The following is a 22,306-nucleotide window of genomic DNA, read 5'->3' as shown; positions in this document are numbered from 1 at the left end:
AATGTGTTAGTGACGGTGCAAATTAATTTAACTTCCATCTTGATGAATGTTTTGGTAGAAAATATTGAGATCTGAGATGGTTCTCGTGTGTATCTTGTTTCGGCAATGGGCCTTGCTGAACTTTTTGGCTGCCTTTCTACCGATTTTCGGTGTCATTGTGCTGAGGGCGTCTCGTGCATTCAGATCGGGTAACTGTGAGACGACAGCTCCTCGATGTTGCTCTCGTGGGTCTTGTTTCGGGAACAGTTGCTCAGCAAATGGTAGGAAAAATGAACCACTCAACTTTTATATGGATGCTCTTGTACAGAAGCAGACGTCTCGCGTTCTGATTGGCTGGTGCAGTCATGAGTTAAAGCAAACAGGTTTTTTAATAGTGTACTATTGAAAAACTTCAATGTTGTTGCAATACACGTTCAAGTTGAAAATTTTCGATTCTGTTGGTAGTTAGATTATATAAATCCTTCTACAGATCACTGAGCTATGAGCTTTCAAAATACGAGAAAGGCAAACGCGCCGTATGAATTATCCTCTTTGATACTCGTTTATACCAAACAGTTAGGAAAAGTTTAATTTTGAACTATTTCAGAATATGTCACACAACTGAAAATTTTATTATAAAATTGTGATCATATTTCCGATGGCGTGTAGCAAGAATTATGTTGATTCATTAGATATAACATGAGATATTTACGATCAAAAACTTATCACTCTCTCAGAGGGTAAATTTTGAAAAGGCGCCCCATAGTAAAGTAAGTCGTATTCACGACAAAAAAGACACGCTCAGAGGCAGGACTCGAACCTGCGTTCTTATGCAATCCGTGCATACGCGTTTACCATTTCTGCCACCCTGAGCTATGGTAGACACAGTTCTACAACAGTCCGAGTTGGTAAGCGTACATAGAACAAATTATCTTCTTTGTTCATCAGACAACAAACACTAGTCTTTCAGTCGGTGTTGAGCAGTCGTTCGCACCGCACGCGAATAGCTCTTGGCTCTTGGAATTTTTTTCTGGCTACCTAGAGTTTCATTGATTTAAGGCTACCTGAATCACTAACAGTCTTTTTGAAGACTAACAATTAGCCAGTCCTTCTTAAGGCTATACAAAGATGTATATTCCAATATAATCAATCCTTTTCAAGACTAAGAAATTAATCAGCGTTTTTAAGGCTAGCCATCCAAAAAAATTATTCTTAGAACTAATCAGTCCAAACTAGGAGTCTATTTGAAGACTAATTTAGCCTAGTTAGTTTATATTCTTCAAAGATGCCTGCGCCCAACTGGAAAGGCAACCTCCGATTAGACAACAAGTCAAATCAACGACCTTAAATTACCTGAAAAAAAACTATACAAATGCAATACAAAAGTTATTGAAAGCTTGAGAATTGAAACCATTCATGGAATTTATTTTATCGCTGGAGCATATTTACCATTCCAATGCACCGGTGAAAAATTAAATTTCTTTAAAAGCGACAACAAAAATTCACAAGATATCGACAGAAATTTTTCGTAATAGGGGACTTAAATGCAAAGCATATCCAGTGAAATTGTAGGCAAAATAACAGTAATGGTAAAATACTTCATAATCAATTCTTTGCTGGTTACTTTACTGTTCTTCATCCCAGTAATCCGACTTGTTTCCCTTCCGAGAAAAATCCCTCTTCAATTGATCTGGTTCTAACAGATAGGGATGGTACTCGGAAGGCAAAGTATCGATACCTAGGGTATCGGGATACTAAAATTTTGAGTATCGATACAAGGTATCAAAAGGCAATAAAGTATCGATACCTGTAACTATCAATTGATATTTGCTCAGCAATCATTTCGAAATAAATTAAATTGTCGACTGTGGCATTATTTTATGATATACAGAAAGGTTTTTACATAAATTTGTTGTGCCACTAGTATACGCATATTTCTTGACATATATTGCACTTCGCCTTTCGTAACTTTTGGTCCACGTCAAAGAATTTAAGCAAGCCACTTTTTTTTTGGGGCCATAATGATTTAACATTTCGCTTATTTTCTCAAAAAATTTCAAGTCATAACCTTTATGTCGTTACACGGATACTACACTAAAAACCAATTCCTATTGAACATTTAGGAGTTTTGTTGGTTTGTGCATAAAGCACATACTTTGTTTCTATTTCTTCGGCTCATCAGTACTAAGCTTGCGGTTTAAATTGAACTACTAAGCGCAAGATGGCAGTTCAATTTTAATTGCTTTAAGCACTGTTGAGTCGAAGGCAAAACGCGAAGAAATAGAAACAATTCCTATTGCTATTACGACGGGACCAGGGACGAACAGAGCGGAAGCACCAGGCTCGCGCATGTATTGGTATGACGTGGGCTAGTCGTCGTTAAAATTCGTACTCGATCATCTCGCGTCGTCCCACAGGCACACTAAGAGAAACTACAATCAAAGTGAAAAATTGAAATGATTGCCTTTAAGTGCGTGTTTTGTTCATGGTCTTCGCTCATTTCACTCTCTTTTATTGCTATATCTATTGGCTAGCCCACGTCATACCAATCCATGCACGATCCCGGCGCTTCGTCGAAACCGAAGAAAAAAAAGTTCCATTGGGGACGGATATAGCGGGATGGATTAGTTGATGCCTTTCACGCAGCCTACCTGGGTTCGATTCCCAACTCCGCACATAGCCTAAGAAAGTTTTCCTGGCCCGAAGAGGCGAATGGTTAAAGCCTCTATAACTGCAACAAAAAACATTTCCGTTGTAATGGGAGTTGATTTTAATCCGTTGCGATACTGTAAGTATCGAGACCAAAAGTATACATACTAACAGTATCGCCCTGATGCGATATCGATACCAAAAATACTCGATTCTTGAAAGAAAGTTTCGATACCTTAAAGTATCGACTCGGTATCGGACATCCCTACTAACAGATCAAAGTCATATATGTAGTGAACCGATTACACATGCTGACATTGACTCCAATTAGTTCTATTTTCAACTATCATAGAACTAATTTGTTGAAATATAGATCTCACATTCAGAGATGTCTATCTCCTCTGTGTGACGAAGAGCAAGCAAAATTTCTCCCCTCGCACTGACAACTTCAACGAGAGCTCTTCTCTTTCACATTTATACACCACTGTTGTATAAAGTGTGCACGCATCATGAGTGCGTTTGTTTATTTCCTTTTACCTCTTCCACTGAATCGCACCAAAGTGCTAGAGCATTAGCTAATAAATTCTCTGAGGTGGATGCAGATACTTTCACAAGAAGTAGAAGAAGCGTTGACACGCAAAATCAGCAAAATAAAACAATTTATCGTAAAATTTTCGGTTTTCCTTGCAAATTTTTCATAGCAAGGCCAGATCTACTCTCTATTAATTGAAGTTCACAGAAGTGTTCGCTCACCATCACGCGCCAGTGGTCACTTGGGTGTATTTAGGCGAGAGCACGTGTGAGCGATTCATGAGAAGAGAATGTGTTTCACTCGCGCCAGCTGCTTTAACCACAAGCACACACTCAAATGCTGTCTATTCGACACTGAGAAGAAGTGCGCTTTCCTCTTTGTGCGGTGCTTCGTTTTTTGCCTCCTCAGTGTAGACAAGAATCTGACTCCAGCGTGTATCACTCTGGTGAAATGCCATCTCTGCTCACATTGACAACCATGTGGGTCATGAAATTATTTTAGAAAATTCTGCGGACATCGGACTAGCAATAGATATTTTGAATCGAAGCTAGAAATCTTTTAGTTCCCAAAGCTCAAACTAAATTAAATTCTCCTATCATCGATGACAATCTTCAACTGCTATGAAAAACATAGTTATGGATTTACAAAAAGAAATTAAACACAGATTTACTCTTTTGCGAAATGAAAGTTTCGTTAAAGAAGTTGAACAAATTATAAAACATTCTAAACCTTTCTAGAAACTTTCTAAGGTTCTTAAGAAATCTCAAAACCAATTCCTGCTCTCAAGAAAGGAAATCAAATACTTCTTACAAATGGCGAAAGAGCTCAAAAACTTGCTCAGTAGTGCGTGAGTGTCCACAATTTTTATTTGTACATTGTGAGTTCTATTGAAAATGAAGTATCACTGAAATTAGATCATGTTTCTGTTAATATTAGCAATTTTCCGTTTAACTGAACGCACTGCCACACGCCTCTCTCACGCAGAGATATTTTTGGTAGGCGGGAGAGAACAGAAATACCAGGTCGTAAGCCACCGTCGCAGCGTGTTACTTTATAACAGATATGATACTTAGGAACACCGCGCAGCTTAGCAGTCACAACGAAACACATCTAAAATATCAATCGCTGAAGCAGTATGTGCGCGATAGGTAGTGGGGTAACAGTTAAGCCTACAATGTTATCATTCTTTCCTTTATGAATTCGATATATGAATACACCATATGAAATCGAGTGTCGGTAGTAATTTTATCCCCCCCCCCCCCCACACACACACACACACCATCCCAGAGGAAGGTTTTTTTCTGCCAACTTAGAACGAGACTCCGGAACAGGAAGTCGTTCAAAAGGGCAAAATTGAGAGGCGTTTGAAAGAAGACGATGCTGTAGTAAATGAATTTTGGATGGCATTGGACGACGATGCATGTCCTCCAATGCACTTATGCATGTCCTCCAATGTACTTATGCAAAGGAAATTATGAACCGACTGATCGAGTTGTATAAATGCCAAGGTTACACAGCCATGCTAGGACTGCGTGCACGGCTATATACTCTTCGCACAGAAAGATTTGGGTTGCTGAAAGAACTTTTCATGGTTCACCAAGAGATAATTAGACGATTTGACAGTATGGAAGAGGCTATACCGCATACAGAAGTTATAAATTCTTTGCTCGTTGCCATTCCAGATTCATATAAGCACGTTTTAGGCGCACTGTCTGTGATCCGTAAGGACGACCTGTATAAAATGTCCAAGGAGCAGATACAACGAATATTTTTGGACGCAGAAGAGTCATCCGTTCAGTCAACCAGTCGAGCTGTGAACCAACCGGTAGCCATGTTGGGTACCCATTTGAGCTACAAGAAGAAGATGCAAAGACCGACAGTATGCTTCGAATGCGGGGCATATGCGGAGGAACTGTTTCCTACTGCGGAGAAACAAAATCTCGAGCGACAGATGGCGATAGTTAATCTTAACAGTAATACTAACAGCAATGCACAACGTACTGGTTTCGATGGTCCCCCTAGAGCCAATAACGTCATTGCGCTGGTTGCAAGGCAAGAAGGCTCATTTATGGTGAAGGTGCCGTTGCTTTCGGCAAGCATGAAGGACGATTCTACCCGGGATGAACGTGTTCGCAATATGGATCTGGGTTGCATGATAGTACCGTTTCCGATCATCATGGACTCCGGTGCCACACGACATCGAGTTTTTTTTTTTATTTAATAACATATTTTAAGGCACATTGCGTTAAGCTATAAGATGCCGAGGGCAATCGAGTTATTCAACCGTCTCTGAAACACTCCGGAACTCCAAATTGGTGCATCCAAAGAAGGTTCTACACTTGCCTGTAAGCGTGTAGGAAGCATCAGCTAATTAATAATAAACGCTGTCGTTTCCATACCCGAATTAGATATAAATAGCCTTTCCGTTTCTCAAATTGAACAATCATTCTGTTCAAAAGTATATCTAAACGTTGAAAAGAACGTCGAAGCACATGTGATTTCTAATTTTTCATTGTTTCATTGGAGAATTGGGTTTGATAGTTACTAGAAAACGTGAACCCGGAACTGTGATCATGAGCAAGGACCTACAGAGCAATAGTGTGAATCAGATTGGGTTATGATATATTATTATGTTTGAAAATTTGGGAAATCCGATACATTTATTCTCTTTTAAGATCGTTGAAATGAATTCTAAAATACAGTAGTTACAGTTCGATAACAAATCAAACTATGTAAACACATAATGCTGAGAGTAAATTAATATAGGTTTCACATTAGTGAAACTGTCATAATTTTAAGTTCCTAATAGCATTTGAGGAAAGTGCCCTATATTAGATTATGAATGTTACTTTTTTACGAACAGTTTAGACATATTGAACATTATTTATTTAAGATTTGAGAATTACTTTTAAATATTCGACTCGGTTTGGACACAACTTAAATTTTATTGTACTGAATGTGATGTTTGGTACCGGAGATCCACACTTAAATTCTGTGCCGAATATGAAGTTGATTTGATAGTGGCATGACTGAGAAGAAATATTGGTGATTCAGAAAGTATGTACTGTTAAGCATCACTTTTGAGATATCTTCGTCACAAAATGTGTGAACAAAGTCTTGACATGGTACAACTAGGAATTGATGCTGTGCATGATACCGGTTCGATTTTATAGTTCATTAGTAATCTGGAGTAAGTTCTTCAAATGGGTTGTGTAATTTTAGTCACCGAACAATGCATTGCCTCGAAATCCATGTTGGTATATTACTCTCTACTCGTCTGAAATAAACCAAATTGGATCAAGTAAACTGTACCGTACTGTAAGTAGACTATGAATATTCAGCTCAGTCGTCATTCTTCTACTAAGTCTTAGCTTCATTTATACAAACAAATATTGTTATGAACAACATATAAATCACCATGGTAATATTTCTAACTCGAAAAAAACTCAGCAAAAGACAATAGATCAATAAAAAAAATCCGTTACTATGTGCAGTAAAGATGAACAAGAAAATATACCACCGAAAAAGACGATTCATCGTACATGCCTATACGTTTGCAAAAATAGATGTCTATACATTATCTTGTACCTTATGATCGGTAAACTTTTATTCTCTCAACGTTGGCAGCACTTTTATACACATTCTGTCAAATTTTGACGCATGTCGTACGATTAGTTTTTGTTTGGCGTCTATACAAATAAGTTGACAAATTTTCATGTGGCCATTTTTAAAATGGATGAAAATTTAGAACAACGTGCGTGCATCAAATTTTGTGTTGCAAATGGATTTAAGTATACCGCAGTGCGAATATAGATTCGGACCACTACTTGGTTGCTGTATGCATGCGCTCAAAACTTTCGACGGTGGCTACCCAACGTCGAAATCGAACGTCGCGGTTTAACATCGCGCGGCTCCGGGATGCTGGAGCCGGATTCCCAAGATTACGCGCAGCAGGTGGCAGTGGTACTACCAACGGAAGAGCAGCTTGGTGCAGCTACTCTTGAAGATGGCTGGAGAGACATCCGTTCTGCCATAGGTAGCACTGCATCAGCAACACTAGGTACGGCGGCTCCGAACGTAAGGAACGACTGGTTCGACGACGAATGTGAACAGTTAGTGGCCGAGAAGAATGCAGCTTGGGCGAGCAAGCTGCAACACCGGACGAGAGCAAACGAGGAGCGATACAGACAGGCGCGGAACAGATTAAACTCGCTATCCCGTAGAAAAAAGCGCCAACAGGAAGACCGAGATCGCTAAGCGATGGAACAGCTGTTCCGTGCTGATGACACAAGGAAGTTCTACGAGAAGGTGAACCGTTCGCGCAGAGGCCATGTGCCACAGGCCGATATGTGCAAGAACACCAACGGGGATCTTCTCACGAACGACTGTGATCGGTGATCGAGAGGTGGCGGCAGTATTTCGACGAGCACTTCAATGGCGATGTGGCGGAATACGAAAGTGGCGGCGCGGTAGCGAACTTGGGAACGCGTGCGGAGGACGATAGACTGCCGGTCCCAGACCTCCAAGAAATGGAGGAGTTGGTAAGCCGGTTGAAAAATAATAAGGCCGCTTGCGTTGACCAACTACCAAGCGAGCTACTAAAACACGGTGGTAATGCACTAGTAAAAGCACTGTGTCGTTACCAAGATCTGGGAGGACGAGATTTTACCGGAGGAATGGATGAAAGGAATCGTGTGTCCCATCTACAAAAAGGGCGATAAGCTGGATTGCTGCAATTACGGCGCGATAACTCTGCTGAATGTCGCCTACAAAGTACTCTCCCAAATCTTATGCCGTCGACTTTAACCGATTGCAAACGAATTCGTGGGACAATATCAGGCAGGATTAATGGGCGAACGCGCTACCACGGACCAAGTGTTCGCCATCCGCCAGGTGTTGCAAAAGTGCCGCGAATACAATGTGCCCACACATCACTTATTCATCGATTTCAAATCAGTCTACGACACAATTGATCGAGAACAGCTATGAAAAAACATGCACGACTACGGATTCCCGGACAAACTGATACGATTGGTCAAGGCTACGATGGATCGAGTGATGTGCGTTGTTCGAGTATCGGGGATAAACTCGAGTCCCTTCGAAACTCGCAGAGGGCTACGGCAAGGTGATGGCCTTTCGTGTCTGCTATTCAACATTGCTTTGGAGGGTGTGATAAGAAGAGCGAGGATAGACACGAGTGGCACGATTTTCAGAAAGTCCGTCCAGCTACTTGGTTTCGCTGATGATATTGATATTATAGCACGCAACTTTGAGAAGATCAAGAGAAGACACATCAATGTGTCAAAGACAAAGTACATGAAAGGCAGGGGCTCGAGAGACGATAACGTCAGTCACTCATTATGAGTTCTGATTGATGGTGATGAAATCGAAATGGTCGACGAGTTCGTGTACTTGGGCTCACTGGTGACTGCCGATAATGACACCAGCAGAGCAATTCAGAGATGCATACTGTCAGGAAATCGTGCTTACTTTGGACTACGCAGGACGCTTCGATTGAGCAAAATTTACCGTCGTACTAAGTTAACTATCTACAAAACGCTGATTAGACCGGTTATCCTCTACGGGCACGAGTCCTGGACAATGCTTGCGGAGGATCAACGCGCACTAGGTGTTTTTGAACGGAAGGTGTTGCGAACCATCTTCGGCGGAGTGCGGATGGAAGACGGTACGTGTAGAAGGCGAATGAACCATGAACTGCACCAGTTGCTGGGAGGACCAGCCCTCGTCCAAACGGCCAAGGTCGGGCGGTTACGATGGGCCGGGCATGTTGTTAGAATGTCGGAGAACAACCCGGTTAAAATGATTCTCGATAATGATCCGACCGGTATAAGAAGAAGAGGCGCGCAGCGGGCAAGATGGATCGATCAAATTGAGGACGACCTGCGGACCCTTCGCAGCTACCGAGGCTGGCGGCGAACAGCCATGAACCGAGTTGAATGGAGACGCCTCCTGTATACAGCAGAGACCCGCGTGGTCTACGACTGAAAGAGTAAGAGTAAGTAAGTATTAAAAGCGTTGAGAGAATAAAAATTTACCGATTGGACAAGCGCGGGAATTTTAAAATGAAAATTCCGGTTCTTTTTTTATCATAAGGTACGTAGACGATATTTTGATTTCAGGAAGGGACATGAGAGATATAAATTGGATTCAAAATGAATTTTTCAACAATTTCAAAATGAAATATTTAGGCGAAGTGAGAAATTTCCTAGGCCTAGATATCAAATTTTATGAACATTGCTTGAACATATCTCAAGAATCATACGTTGAGAAAATCCAAAAATGCAAGATTGCAAACTTATCAGCACACCAATTGATACACATGTTAAATGGTTAAAAAACGACGGATAATTGACCAACGAGCTATACAAAGCTCTATTTTTTGTTGTCTGCAATATCTGGCTTTGATGTCAAGACCAGACATTTGTTATGCTGTTAATTATTTTGCTGAATTTCAGAGTTCACCTCAGGTCATTCATTGGGTTGGACTCAAGCGCAGTCTAAGGTATCTACAAGGCCTCCAGTTAATATATACCAAGCAGATAAATGCCATTCCGCTCGAAGGATACGCGGATGCAGACTTCGCAAACAACGATGATGAACTACGATCAATATCTGGATCTATGTTCAACGTATATGAAACTACAGTATATTGGTCAACAAAGAAACAGATAATGGTATCACTATCCTCGACAGACGCTGAACTGATATCGCTTTGTGGAGCAGCAAAGGAAGGTACACGGAGAACCCGCAGATCACAAAATTACAATATTACAATTGTTGTTTCACGCCCTGGTTGTTTCAACTAAAATGTTGTTGATTTAACTAACATATCTGTTGATTTTGTCATAACCATTCAGGTAACCGAAATTGTTGTAATCAAATGCTGTCACTTGGCGGAGCACGAAGACAGCAAAACGCAGAACAAAAAATCTCTTCATTTCATCAGAAGCGTTTCATGTTGAAAATTTTCAATGGTAAATAAACGTCATTTATGTTAGTTACGTAGTGGTCGTTTTATGTAAGTGAAAGTATGCGGAAGAATATAACAGTTAATTGTAAAACAAGTTTTTCATGTATTAAATAGATATTCTTACAGTATAAATGTTTTAATTTCATCTGAGAGTAATGTATTCTAGGACAGTTCATGTCAATGTTATTAAAACCACTTAACGTTTAAAAATTTGCTGCTAAAGTGAAGTGGTACTATTTGTGTTTTATTGAAAGTGTATCTGTAGCATTAGGTTTACCAGCGAGCCATTCTGCAAGTGAAGGAAAAATTTCCTAATTCCCTGTGACCATTTTTCTGGTGAGTTCTCTTTTGAGAATTGTAATCTTTTGATTCATTTCTATATCCTTTGTGAGTTTAGTGATAAAGATATAAGCAGTTAATTAGGTAAAATTTCGTTGTTCAACCAGTGAACGATTAGCTGCCCCCGAAGAGGCTAACAGTAAAAAATATCTATTTCAGTTGGCATCTTAAGTTCAAATAACTGAATAATTGGTTGAAACAACTGAGACATTTTTGTTGTTTTCATGCATACAAGTAACTTTGCTGGGATTGTGTCTTTGCTCGAGTGACATCTCATTGAAACGTTTCATTGTTCACGGTGTTTGGCATTGCTCAACTGAAACGTTTCATTACTTGTTTGTGGTGGTGTCGTTGCTAAGCTGCCAGCACGATAAATAAAAAATGACAGATTAGTTAAAACAATAGTCGATTAGTTGTACCAAATTTTAACCAACCAAAATCAGAAAAACAACTAATATTTTTTAGTTGTTTTGCGATCGCTGGCTTTTCCGTGTATATAGTCTCATAGGTTGCTGTTTAATTTCATCCAGGTTCGACTTCCGGTTCCAGAACTATAAGGTAAAGTGTGCAAAGAAAAATTCCTATTAACTTGACATAACTTTTAACAAATTGAACAGTTTATGTTAATTCATATCCAACGATAGTTTTTTATATTATTCTAGATTGTAAATAACATTCTTGACTGAATCTTGAAGTTAATTTTTTGAAAATATGAGTAATATGAGAAAGGAATCATTACACCACTAAATGGATTGAAAAAGGTTTTTTAATGAAATTCATCTGTCATATATCTCACTGTGTCACCGGGACAGTAAATTCTCTCTCGTACAGTAAATTCTCTCTCGTTGGTTCCTCATGTATCCAGTAGCAAGTTTTTCTCATCGGTGGCTGGAAGGATGCTTTAGAATAACGAAAAGGATCACAATGTTTTCTGTGTGTCTTGAAACTAGTTCGCAGTAAAGCAGTGCTCGAAATTCTGAGCTAATAGGGTTCTTCAGAGTAAGGTGTTAGTTGATTAACCATTTTGTATCCCACATGTACATAACTTTGAATAACGAGATAGTAGTTTAATAAATTTATGTAGATTTACTATTCTAGTTTTAAATAGTGAATCAATTTCACGGTAGTGTAGACAAATGAACCTGAATATTGCATGTCAATAGATGTAACAGCAAAGATTGGATTCGACTGTATTAAGTGACCCGCCCAAACATTATGTTGGATGAAAACTACGAAATATGTGATATTCCTGTCAGTTTTTCTCAGAAGTTCGGCGGGAACAGTTTTACTGTTTTCAGAGATAAAGTTTTGTCTTATAAATGAGTTTTTGGAAATGAATTTAGCAACAAACTTCCATTCGCGCCATTCATTTTTCAGTATATACATACCCATTAGTTAAATACTATCCAATTGAGTCTGCTGTGATTTTCAAAACATACACAACAAAATTCAAGATGATGGTGCTGTAACTCTCTGCCCTCTTTTTTTCTTTCTCTTTCTCCGAAAAATACTCTCACACACGAGGATAAATTTTATTCTTGGTTGGATTGAACTGTTTCTATGATTGGTACTGCTTATGCTGTTTAAAAGAGATGTTCGTTCATCGCAAAAATTGTTGTAAGCTCTTAGGTTGTCGATTCATGAGAAGCTTTCCGTTCACTCATAGAATATGATTTTTGGTTCAGCGATGTCTGAACTAAAGGCTGTGAATAATTTTATGTAGGTTTAATCAATCACAAACAGTTAAGAGATACTTAATATATAATGTGCATGTTAAAATCTACAAACTATTATATTCACAATTCGACAAAAAGCTATATTTTATGATAAAATGTCATAATATCGTTCAGCGGAACAGGTATTGTTATATTCTCGTACTAGAATCAGAAGCTTTAATTTGTCAAAATTTATTAATTATACAAGGATAATTTTTCCAATATTACCATTTAATTCTGTTATAAGTAACTAAGCACTTATAACAGAATTGAATGGTATTATTAAAAAAATTATCCTTGTAAAATCATTCTGTTCAAACACTCAAACGAAAAGTTAATGAATATTAATTATAGCTTCAATCTCTTGTGGTTCAATTAGATTTTTTATCATGACGTCACCAATGAATAAGCATTCACCCTTGACAGTTCAGCGGTACTGTTCACAAACAAGCTTAAACAAAAATCGAAGCACACATCTTAAACAAACAGCTTTAAACTTTGCAACTAGTCACTTTTATTTAATAAATCTCAAAAGCAAACCGTATCCAATCGTGAACAAATGTTTTAAAACTCTGTTTAGGTGATATGGACCGTATATGGTCTCATTAAATTTGTCAAAAGATAAACAAAAAAATCTCTGTTTACAAACAGTATTGCTGAATGTGTTCATCCGACTTAGGTTAGCAGTGCAGTGACGATAAAAAACCTAATATTGATTCCACTTCCGGTAAAAGATTCAACGAGTGAGCACGTCGTTTCATGTTAGTGCGATGAAAAATAGTATTTCGCGAGAAAGAACGGATTTCTATCCCTACTTAGGCGACTTGATGTTTCAACACAGCGAGGGTTTACCTGGTTTCAGTGAAAAATAAGTCCATTTGACTGTTAACTGGTAATATAACCTGAGTTTGCTATGCCATTTATCGGCGTCATCTCACCCCAAGTAACAATTCGAATGCCTTACGGTTCTGATAATAATTTATAACAATTTTGTAATTGATTTTGCAATCACAGCCTGTTTTATGACAACTATAATAAGTGTCTCTTTTGATAAGTAATATCATAGTTTTCAAAGCTTCTATGAAACCCTTTAGCCAGACTAACAATGGGACTAAAAATAAAACAATTTGTACAAGAATAAAACCATTCATATACTCTTAACATTACTGTCAAACATCTTCTTAGAAACATTATTGTCACTTCAATTCTTTCATAAATCTAATTTTGATTGTGCGTGTTCATTGCATGACAATTTCACTCAGAGCAAATTTGAGGGTTCTAAAGTACATTTATGACACATTTGTTGTGGGCTATCTGATTTATTGTATCTTAGGTTTAGTGTAATTTTCATCATAGAAAATTTCATGACCGCCATTATGATGTTCTATACCGTAGCTTTTCTTGACATCAAATAAACTTCGGAAGGCAAAAACCAGGAAATATGATGGACTTTTTTCAGAACGTATGTACAAGTTTTGACGCCACGAAATAGATTTATACAAAATGACGATGAATCACAAAAAATATTTTTTCATAAATCATGGAGTCTTTCGCAAAGGCCGCATTTATTTCAAGGTGATGAGTTATAATTCTAATTTTTATCCATACATTCATGATAAAAATAAAAGCGCATGGAGCTTTTACGTTTGGAAAAAGCCTCAAACTCGTAATTAAAATTTTATATATTTTCACTCATTGCACTCAAAGCACACATGACACACACATACTCAAGACAAATATTATCAACATGACAGTTTATTCATAGCAGAAATCATTCCATCCGAATAAATCTAATGTTGATCGTGAAACTGGTTTCGAAATTTTCTTGAATTTGGAGATTTAACGCAAGTTTATGCTGATTCTTCACGATAAACCTTATGGCCCACTTGGCAGGAACATGCTCTTATAGAGATTTTTAGTAGGCTTTCGTTTAGTTTGAAGTTTTATTGCAAGATTTATTATGTAGCATTGAAGACAGCTACAAGTATTTATTAATATGAAAAATGTTACTTGGGAAGTGAGATAACTCAAACTAATATTGTTAAAAATTGTTTATAAGAAGCATACCGTATATAGTCGAATCAACTGCAGTGATATTACTCGGACCACCGCTGAATATTAATATAATTGTAGACTGAATCCGGCTGAAATGCCACACCTTTCATAAAATCGATATTTCTTCAGAACTATTAACCGAATCCGAACTTATTGTTTTTATAAGTTGAAGGATATATATATATATATATATATATATATATATATATATATATATATATATATATATATATATATATATATATATATATATATATATATATATATATATATATATATATATATCAAGAACAATTTTGTTACTTAAAACCATTTTCAACAGTTAGTAAGATCCTTCAACTTATAAAAACAATAAGTTCGGATTCGGTTAATAGTTCTGAAGAAATATCGATTTTATGAAAGGTGTGGCATTTCAGCCGGATTCAGTCTACAATTATATTAATATTCAGCGGTGGTCCGAATAATATCACTGCAGTTGATTCGACTATATACGGTATGCTTCTTATAAACAATTTTTAACAATATTAGTTTGAGTTATCTCACTTCCCAAGTAACATTTTTCATATTAATAAATACTTGTAGCTGTCTTCAATGCTACATAATAAATCTTGCATTAAAACTTCAAACTAAACAAAAGCCTACTATATATATATATATATATATATATATATATATATATATATATATATATATATATATATATATATATATATATATATATATATATATATATTATATATATATATATATATATATATATATATATATATTTATATATATATATATATATATATATATATATATGTTTATATATATATATATATATATATATATATATATATATATATATATATATATATATATATATATATATATATATATATATATATATATATATATATATATATATATATATATATATATATATATATATATATATATATATATATATATATATATATATATATATATATATATATAGCCGCCGCAGGTATAGGAAACGTTAATATGCGTTTTTTACATTTTTAAATAAATGTTAGATATTTTTATACAAAAAGATTATCAGTTATTATTATACTTGAATTCAAAAGCAAACATAACCATTAAGCAAACAAAAGATAAATTTCTATGCACATGATCAAAGAAATTGTTGATTTTTACTTCATGGTTTTTCTCCCAAAATAATGTCAGAGACATAACTAGATGTTGTAAATACGAATAAAATTGGCACGCTTCCTTCACACCTCCGAATATCAGTTAGTTGATCGAGTGTGTAAAGATTGTATGAATTGTGCAAGCATTTCCCTTCTTCACTACTAGAATTTGGAACGATGCACCTACACTAAAGTACGGATAAGTTACATCAAACATTCTGACAGATTCAGTAAAAACCATTCAAGCGAAGAGGTTGTGTTTCGATTGTACTGGCTCGTGAGTTAACGGCTGCTACCGAGACAATTCTAAGCTTCAGGTAACTAATCTGCTCATAACAAAGGCAATATTCGGGGCGTTTCCCGACTGGAAAGCTAGCAACAAAGGCCATCCCGTTCATACGCACAGAGGTGTAGAGACACAGAGGTGCGAGCGCATAGAAGTGACGAGTCACAGAGGTGCCATCGCATAAAGGTGCGAAGACGAAGGGGTGCAAAGGCACAGAGGTGCTAAAGCAACCCAGTGCTGGTCTACCAGGTGCCAGAATTGGAAATCGTTGGATGAGTTTCCCGTCGTTCTTTACGATAGAGGAACAGAGACAACAGCAACAAGGTAGATTTAATTTAATTTTTTTCTTATAACTGAAATTTTACTAAAATCAGTTTTCATTTTGATATTATTAATTTACAAAAAAAAACAATTAATGTTAATGATTCCGGATACTAGTAAGAGCTTAAATACTCCAAGGGCTAAACGTTATCCACAGGGCCATGGATAGTCTATCTACGAAAAAGAGAAAAGATTTTAAATTTGATGCAAATTATAAAGGATTTGACATAACATTTCTCTGAAGGTAAAGAAATCTGTAAAATTAATAGAGATAAAATTCTAGTTGTTGTTAACGACTTGAAACAGGCAAACGATATTGTAACCTGTTATTATTTGCTGTTGAATATAGAGTTTACATTCCATCGAAGGAGGTGGAAATTGACGGTGTTATGACTAAAGCAAGTCTGACAGCCAATGATTTACTTAAAAATGGAGTTGGTCGTTTTAAAAACTCCTTGCTTGAGGGAGTTAAGATACTCGAGTGCAAGCAATTGAACTCAGCATCTATTGTCGATGGTATTAAGTCTTGTCGTCCCTCAGATTCGTTTCGAGTAACATATGCGGATCTGCGTTGCCTAGCGTTGTTGTCTAAGCGCACACATGCAGAAATGCTGAAAACGGTTATAGATGTCTCCCCTTTGGAAACCGAAAATGGTTTTTCAAATCTTGCGGAGCCAGAGGAATCTGACTCTGACGGAAATAGTGAAGATACATCGGTTGTCACTCCTCAAGGGTCTGTTAAGAGGAGATTAACAAACCACAAAATACCAAAAAAGACAACTAAAATTACACCTTCAAAAAAAGATCCCCGTGTTAAAGCTAAAAAGCCAAATTTAAAACCAAAAACTGGTGCCTCCTGGTTTGTCAAATTCACAAACCAATCCAGGAACTAGCACAAGAAAAGACAATAATCCAGTGGGCTCCGTTTCACATCCACCAACAGGATTACTGAAGTTTTCGGAAATTGTAGAATGGATTTTCGCAGCATTCAAAATTTCTGAACCTCTAAAGACCATCATAACGGCATTCCTTACAATAGCTAGAACTTTTTTGAAACAGTTATCAGCTCAATGGCCAGCTCTTTTAGGTGTATCATTCGATGGATAATTTATCATCCGCGCAAATGATTCAATCACTGTCCTACAGTGGAATTGTCGAAGCATTATACCAAAACTTGATTCATTTAAAGTTTTGTTGCATAGTCAAAAATGTGATGTATTTGCTTTGTGTGAAGCATGGCTTACATCAAACATAGCCTTAAATTTTAATGACTTTAACATTATACGTCTCTATAGAGACTCCCCGTATGGCAGAGTGCTTTTAGGAATTAAGAAATGTTATTCCTTTTATAAATTAAGCATTCCATCTACTTCTAGTACAGAAGTTGTTGCTTGTCAAATAAACATTAAAGGAAAAGATATTTGCATTGCTTCGGTGCGCCACGTTTGATTTTAGGAGATTTCAATTCGCACGGAATGATGTGGGGTTCTGTTTACAATGATAGCAGATCATCTCTAATATATAATACTTGCGACAATTTTAGCATGACGGTACTAAATATGGGTAGCATGACACGGATCCCAAGACCTCCTGCACGTTCAAGTGCATTAGATTTATCTCTTTGTTCGACTTCAATTCGACTAGATTGCACCTGGAAAGTATATCCTGATTTACACGGTAGCGATCATTTACCAATCATCATCTCAATTAGCAGTAACAAAGGCATTGCTAATTCAGTTAATATTCCATATGATTTGACAAAAAATATTGACTGGATTAAATACCAAAGTAATATTTCAAGTGTCTTAACTTCAATGGAAGAGCTTCCCCCACTTGAAGAATATGACTTCCTCGTTTGTTCGATTCTGGAGGCCGCAGAACAAGCCCAAACCAAACAATTTCTTGAATAAAGATACGAAGTGTGTAGCGTGGCCTTTTTAAATTGAGTGAATGAGAGAACAAAATATAGAGTGCTTTTTTGATTATTTTCTTAGGAAAAACGTACATCTATAAAATTATTTATCTTCATATCACGCGTTATTTGTGATATCGACCGAGTTACCTTTAGGCAAAAACTTTTGCAATAAATTGCAGTCCAGGTATATAAAATAGAGCATTTGTTTTAACACTTTTTTTTACTAAAATGACTACTTTTTGTTTATTAAAAAGAGCTTTGCAGGAAATGTTAAAACATTGGAATGTAACGTATGTAACGTTGAACCACTCACGCATTTTATTGTAATATTATCATCGACCAAATGCTCCAGCATTTGTATTATCAACCAACTCTTTTGTGTTCTTAAAAATAATAGTTTTACTTATTCTTTTAATAGAATATTCCTTATCCGTTCATTTCATTCCAATCCAATTCATTTCAAGGATGATATCTTACATCATTACACCCAAACCTCCATTTACGTAACGTATATATGTATATATGTATTGATATACGTACGCATGTGTGCAAATATTTGTATTTCTTAATACATATAAATATTGGTGAAGTCAAAGCGATCATTTATATGTATAAATATATACACATATACGCAAACGAGTGAGTGTGTAAGCATACATACATACATATATAAGGTTCGTAAATCTCCGTAAATCCGTAAATCGTTTGGGTGTTCCAGTACGCCTAAAACATCGTTTAAATTTAAGTCTTCTGAGATTAACTTTTATGTGTTGAAATGTGTAAGTGTAGCCTGCTTCTTCTTCTTCTTCACTTCTGGTGGCGTCACCTCACTTGAGATGACGCCGATTGATGGCACAGCGATTTAGCTATATTGCCAGTTAGTTTTCGTTTATAGTCCAATGGACTTTCTTTTCACTGGACTACAAGTGAAACCCTCGCTATGTGACAACGTGGAGTCACCGAAGTACGGATGAAAAACCTTTCTTTCTCGCGAAATACTCGAATTTGCACCGCACTAACATGATACGACGTGTTCACTCGTTGAGGGTTTCACCGGAAGTGTGTAGCCTGCTTGAAAGGCTGAATCCTTTTTGTAACATCATGTCATTCTACGAAATAAGTTCTTATGAATACACCATACACTGAAAAAAAATAATGAAATTCTCACGATTTCTAAATAAATAGTACTATGAAATGGACATCAGTTGAATAAAAAATTCGATTCAAAATTCGATTCGATGTAAAACTAAATTGGAATACATTAATTTCAATGAATATGACCGTTTATTTATATTAACGTTCAGTTTTACTTTTAATGTATATTGAAAAATGAAGCACAGTGAAGTAACTTTATATTAAATTTCTGCTCCAAACATGCACTGTTGGTGTTGGTGAGAGCAGCGCTGCATATTATTTATAAGAACACAAAAGAGTTGGTTGATAATACAAATACTGCACAGATAAAAATATTTTGTGAATTTACATCTATTTTCATGCACATATTTGGAGCAGACAATTAAACATAAAATTACTCCACAATTCTGTACGTTTAAATACAATTCAATCACAAAACTAAGCGTTAATTGAAAGATACAATTCTATTTATTTAAAATTCAATGCAATCCAATTTATTTTTGCATCGATGATGGGTTTCAATGAAATATTCGATTCAACCCATGTCTATTCCCTGCTAATACTGATTTACATGTCGTGTAAATTTCATTATTTCTTTCTGTGTGAAGCATTTGGTCGATGATAATATTACAATAAAATGCGTGAGTGGTTCAACGTTACATACGTTACATTCCAATGTTTTAACATTTCCTGCAAAGCTCTTTTTAATAAACAAAAAGTAGTCATTTTAGTAAAAAAAGTGTTAAAACAAATGCTCTATTTTATATACCTGGACTGCAATTTCTTGCAAAAGTTTTTGCCTAAAGGTAACTCGGTCGATATCACAAATAACGCGTGATATGAAGATAAACAATTTTATTGATGTACGTTTTTCCTAAGAAAATAATCAAAAAAGCACTCTATATTTTGTTCTCTCATTCACTCAATTTAAAAAGGCCACGCTACACACTTCGTATCTTTATATTACTTGATTTAAACTTTCCAAAAAGTATATGTATGTGCCATTTGGTCTGCGACCCTACTTCCTATTAATAGTTAAAATTAGTGTATAGAAAAGTTTAAATGTTAAATAACTTTTTAGGCAAAAAGCCAAACCGTACACAGTCTTCAACAAAAATGTGTAATTTTACGTTTTTAGTAATTGTCTCGAACATAGTAGACACTGAAAGTAATTGCGAAAAAAGTTATGCACAAAACATTGATTTTAAGTGGTTTCAAAAGAAAATGCTTCATATATCCGAAACTATATGCGTTAGACCTTTAGCTTCTTCGGCAAAGTTTTTTCTCGTTAGAAGTTCTAAAACTTTGTAGAAGACATCATTTTTCTATCTCGTAGGGGAATAAAGTTGTTGAAATGAACTTTTATCGTAGTAGGCTTTGCACATTTTTTATTGTGATCAAATCACGAGATATATTTTTGTGAATGAGTTCTCCAAAGGAACTATGTATATCGGATCAACGGTTTAGCAGCTAGAGAATTAAGTTCACGTTTTTGTCGATTCAAACCACTGTGCCTTGGTGGGACAAAGAATGCTCAGATGCTAAACACGCGAAACAAAATGCTTTCAAGACGTTTTTGAAACGAGGAGGAGGAATTTTGAAAAATTCTTGACTTTAGAAACCAAGTACAAGAGCATACTTCGGGCCAAGAAATGTAGCTATTGGAGACATTTTGTCGAAGGTTTGTGAAGAGAAACCTCAATGAGCACTCTTTGGAATACGGCCAGACGAATAAGGAATCGTAACGTAGGAAATGAGAGTGAGGAATACTCGAACCGATGGATATTTGATTTTGCGAGGAAAGTTTGTCCAGATTCTGTTCCTACGCACAGCATTATTAGGGAGTCTTTTCCAAATAATGCTTCCATTGATAGCCCCTTTTCAATGATGGAATTTTCCATAGCACTCATGTCTTGTAACAAATGGCATCTGTATTTTTAGACATTAAAGGAACATTTGATTCAGTTTCTATTGATGTGCTTTCAGACAAGCTATAACAACATGGACTCCCAGCGGTTATAAATAATTATTTGCACAACCTTTTGTCAGAGAAACGCATGCATTTTTCACATGGCGATTTGGCAACATTCAGAATTAGCTACATGGGTCTACTGCAAGGCTCATGCCTCAGTCCACTCCTTCATAATTTTTACGTGAATGACATTGACAGCTGTCTAGTAACCCCATGAACACTAAGACAATTGGCAGATGATGGTGTAGTGGTGTAGTAGACCCAAAGCTATTGATCTGCATAAACCATTGCAAGATACCTTAGATAACTTGTCCGATTGGGCTGTGCATCTGGGTGTCGAATTCTCTGCGGAGAAAACAGAGCTGGTCGTCTTTTCAAGAAACAATGATCCCGCGCAGCTTCAGCTTCATATGATGAAAAGAATGATCCAACAGGTTTTGATTTTCAAATACATTGGGGTGTGGTTTGATTCCAAATGCACGTGGGGAGGACACATTAAGTTTCTGATAACAAAATGCCAACAAAGAGTAAATCTTGGTGGGGTGCTCATCCGGAAGATCTAATGAAATTGTATCAGACAACGATACTTTTAGTGATGGAATATGGATGCGTTTGCTTTTGTTCCGCTGCAAACTCTCATATTATCAAATTAGAGTGAATTCAATATCGTTGTTTGCGAATTGCTTTAGGCTGCATGCATTCGACACATACAATGAGTCTTGAAGTTCTGGCGGGAGTTCTTCTATTGAAGGATCGTTTTTGGGAGCTTTCGTCGTGACTGCTAATAAGAAGTGAGCTACTGAATCTCCTAGTTATTAATAGCTTCGAAAGGCTAGTTGAGCTTCAATCTCAAACAAGATTCATGAAAGTATATTTTAACCTTATGTCACAGGAAATCAACCCTTCAAGATATATTCCTATCCGTGTCAGCCTCCTAAATGTCCCTGACTCAACTCTATTTTTCGACACATCCATGCAGCGCGAAGTGCGTGGAATTCCGGAACACCTACGCTCGATGGAAATCCCATAAATATTTTTAAGTAAGTTCGGGCATATTGACTCTGAGAAAATGTTTTACACGGACGGATCACGAATTGAAGAGGCTACTGGGTTTGGTATATTCAACAATAATGTTTCGGCTTCATTTAGGCTTCAAGAACCTGCATCTGTTTATATAGCAGAGTTAACAGCAGTTCATTATAGTTTGAATGTAATCGTCACATTATCTCCAAACCATTATTTTCTCTTCACAGATAATCTGCGT

The 22,306-nt window shown here is 36.5% G+C and overlaps 1 protein-coding gene across 6 annotated transcripts in view; it reads left to right on the top strand.

The window, feature by feature from the left end:
• Nucleotides 1–11,352: 11,352 nt before the first annotated feature.
• Nucleotides 11,353–22,306, top strand: part of LOC131437718 (transmembrane ascorbate-dependent reductase CYB561) — a 267,545-nt gene continuing 256,591 nt past the window's right edge. The window contains exon 1 of one of the 6 annotated variants that reach the window (XM_058607237.1): nucleotides 11,353–11,489. The gene's annotated coding sequence lies outside the window, so the exon portion shown is untranslated. The other 5 variants (XM_058607236.1, XM_058607238.1, XM_058607241.1 and 2 more) reach the window with 5 other exon arrangements.

This window comes from Malaya genurostris, chromosome 3 (genome assembly GCF_030247185.1).
Source record: "Malaya genurostris strain Urasoe2022 chromosome 3, Malgen_1.1, whole genome shotgun sequence".
Lineage (NCBI taxonomy): Eukaryota > Metazoa > Arthropoda > Insecta > Diptera > Culicidae > Malaya > Malaya genurostris.
Note: the sequence above shows the minus strand (reverse complement) of the source record. Positions and strands in the feature narration are given on the sequence as shown.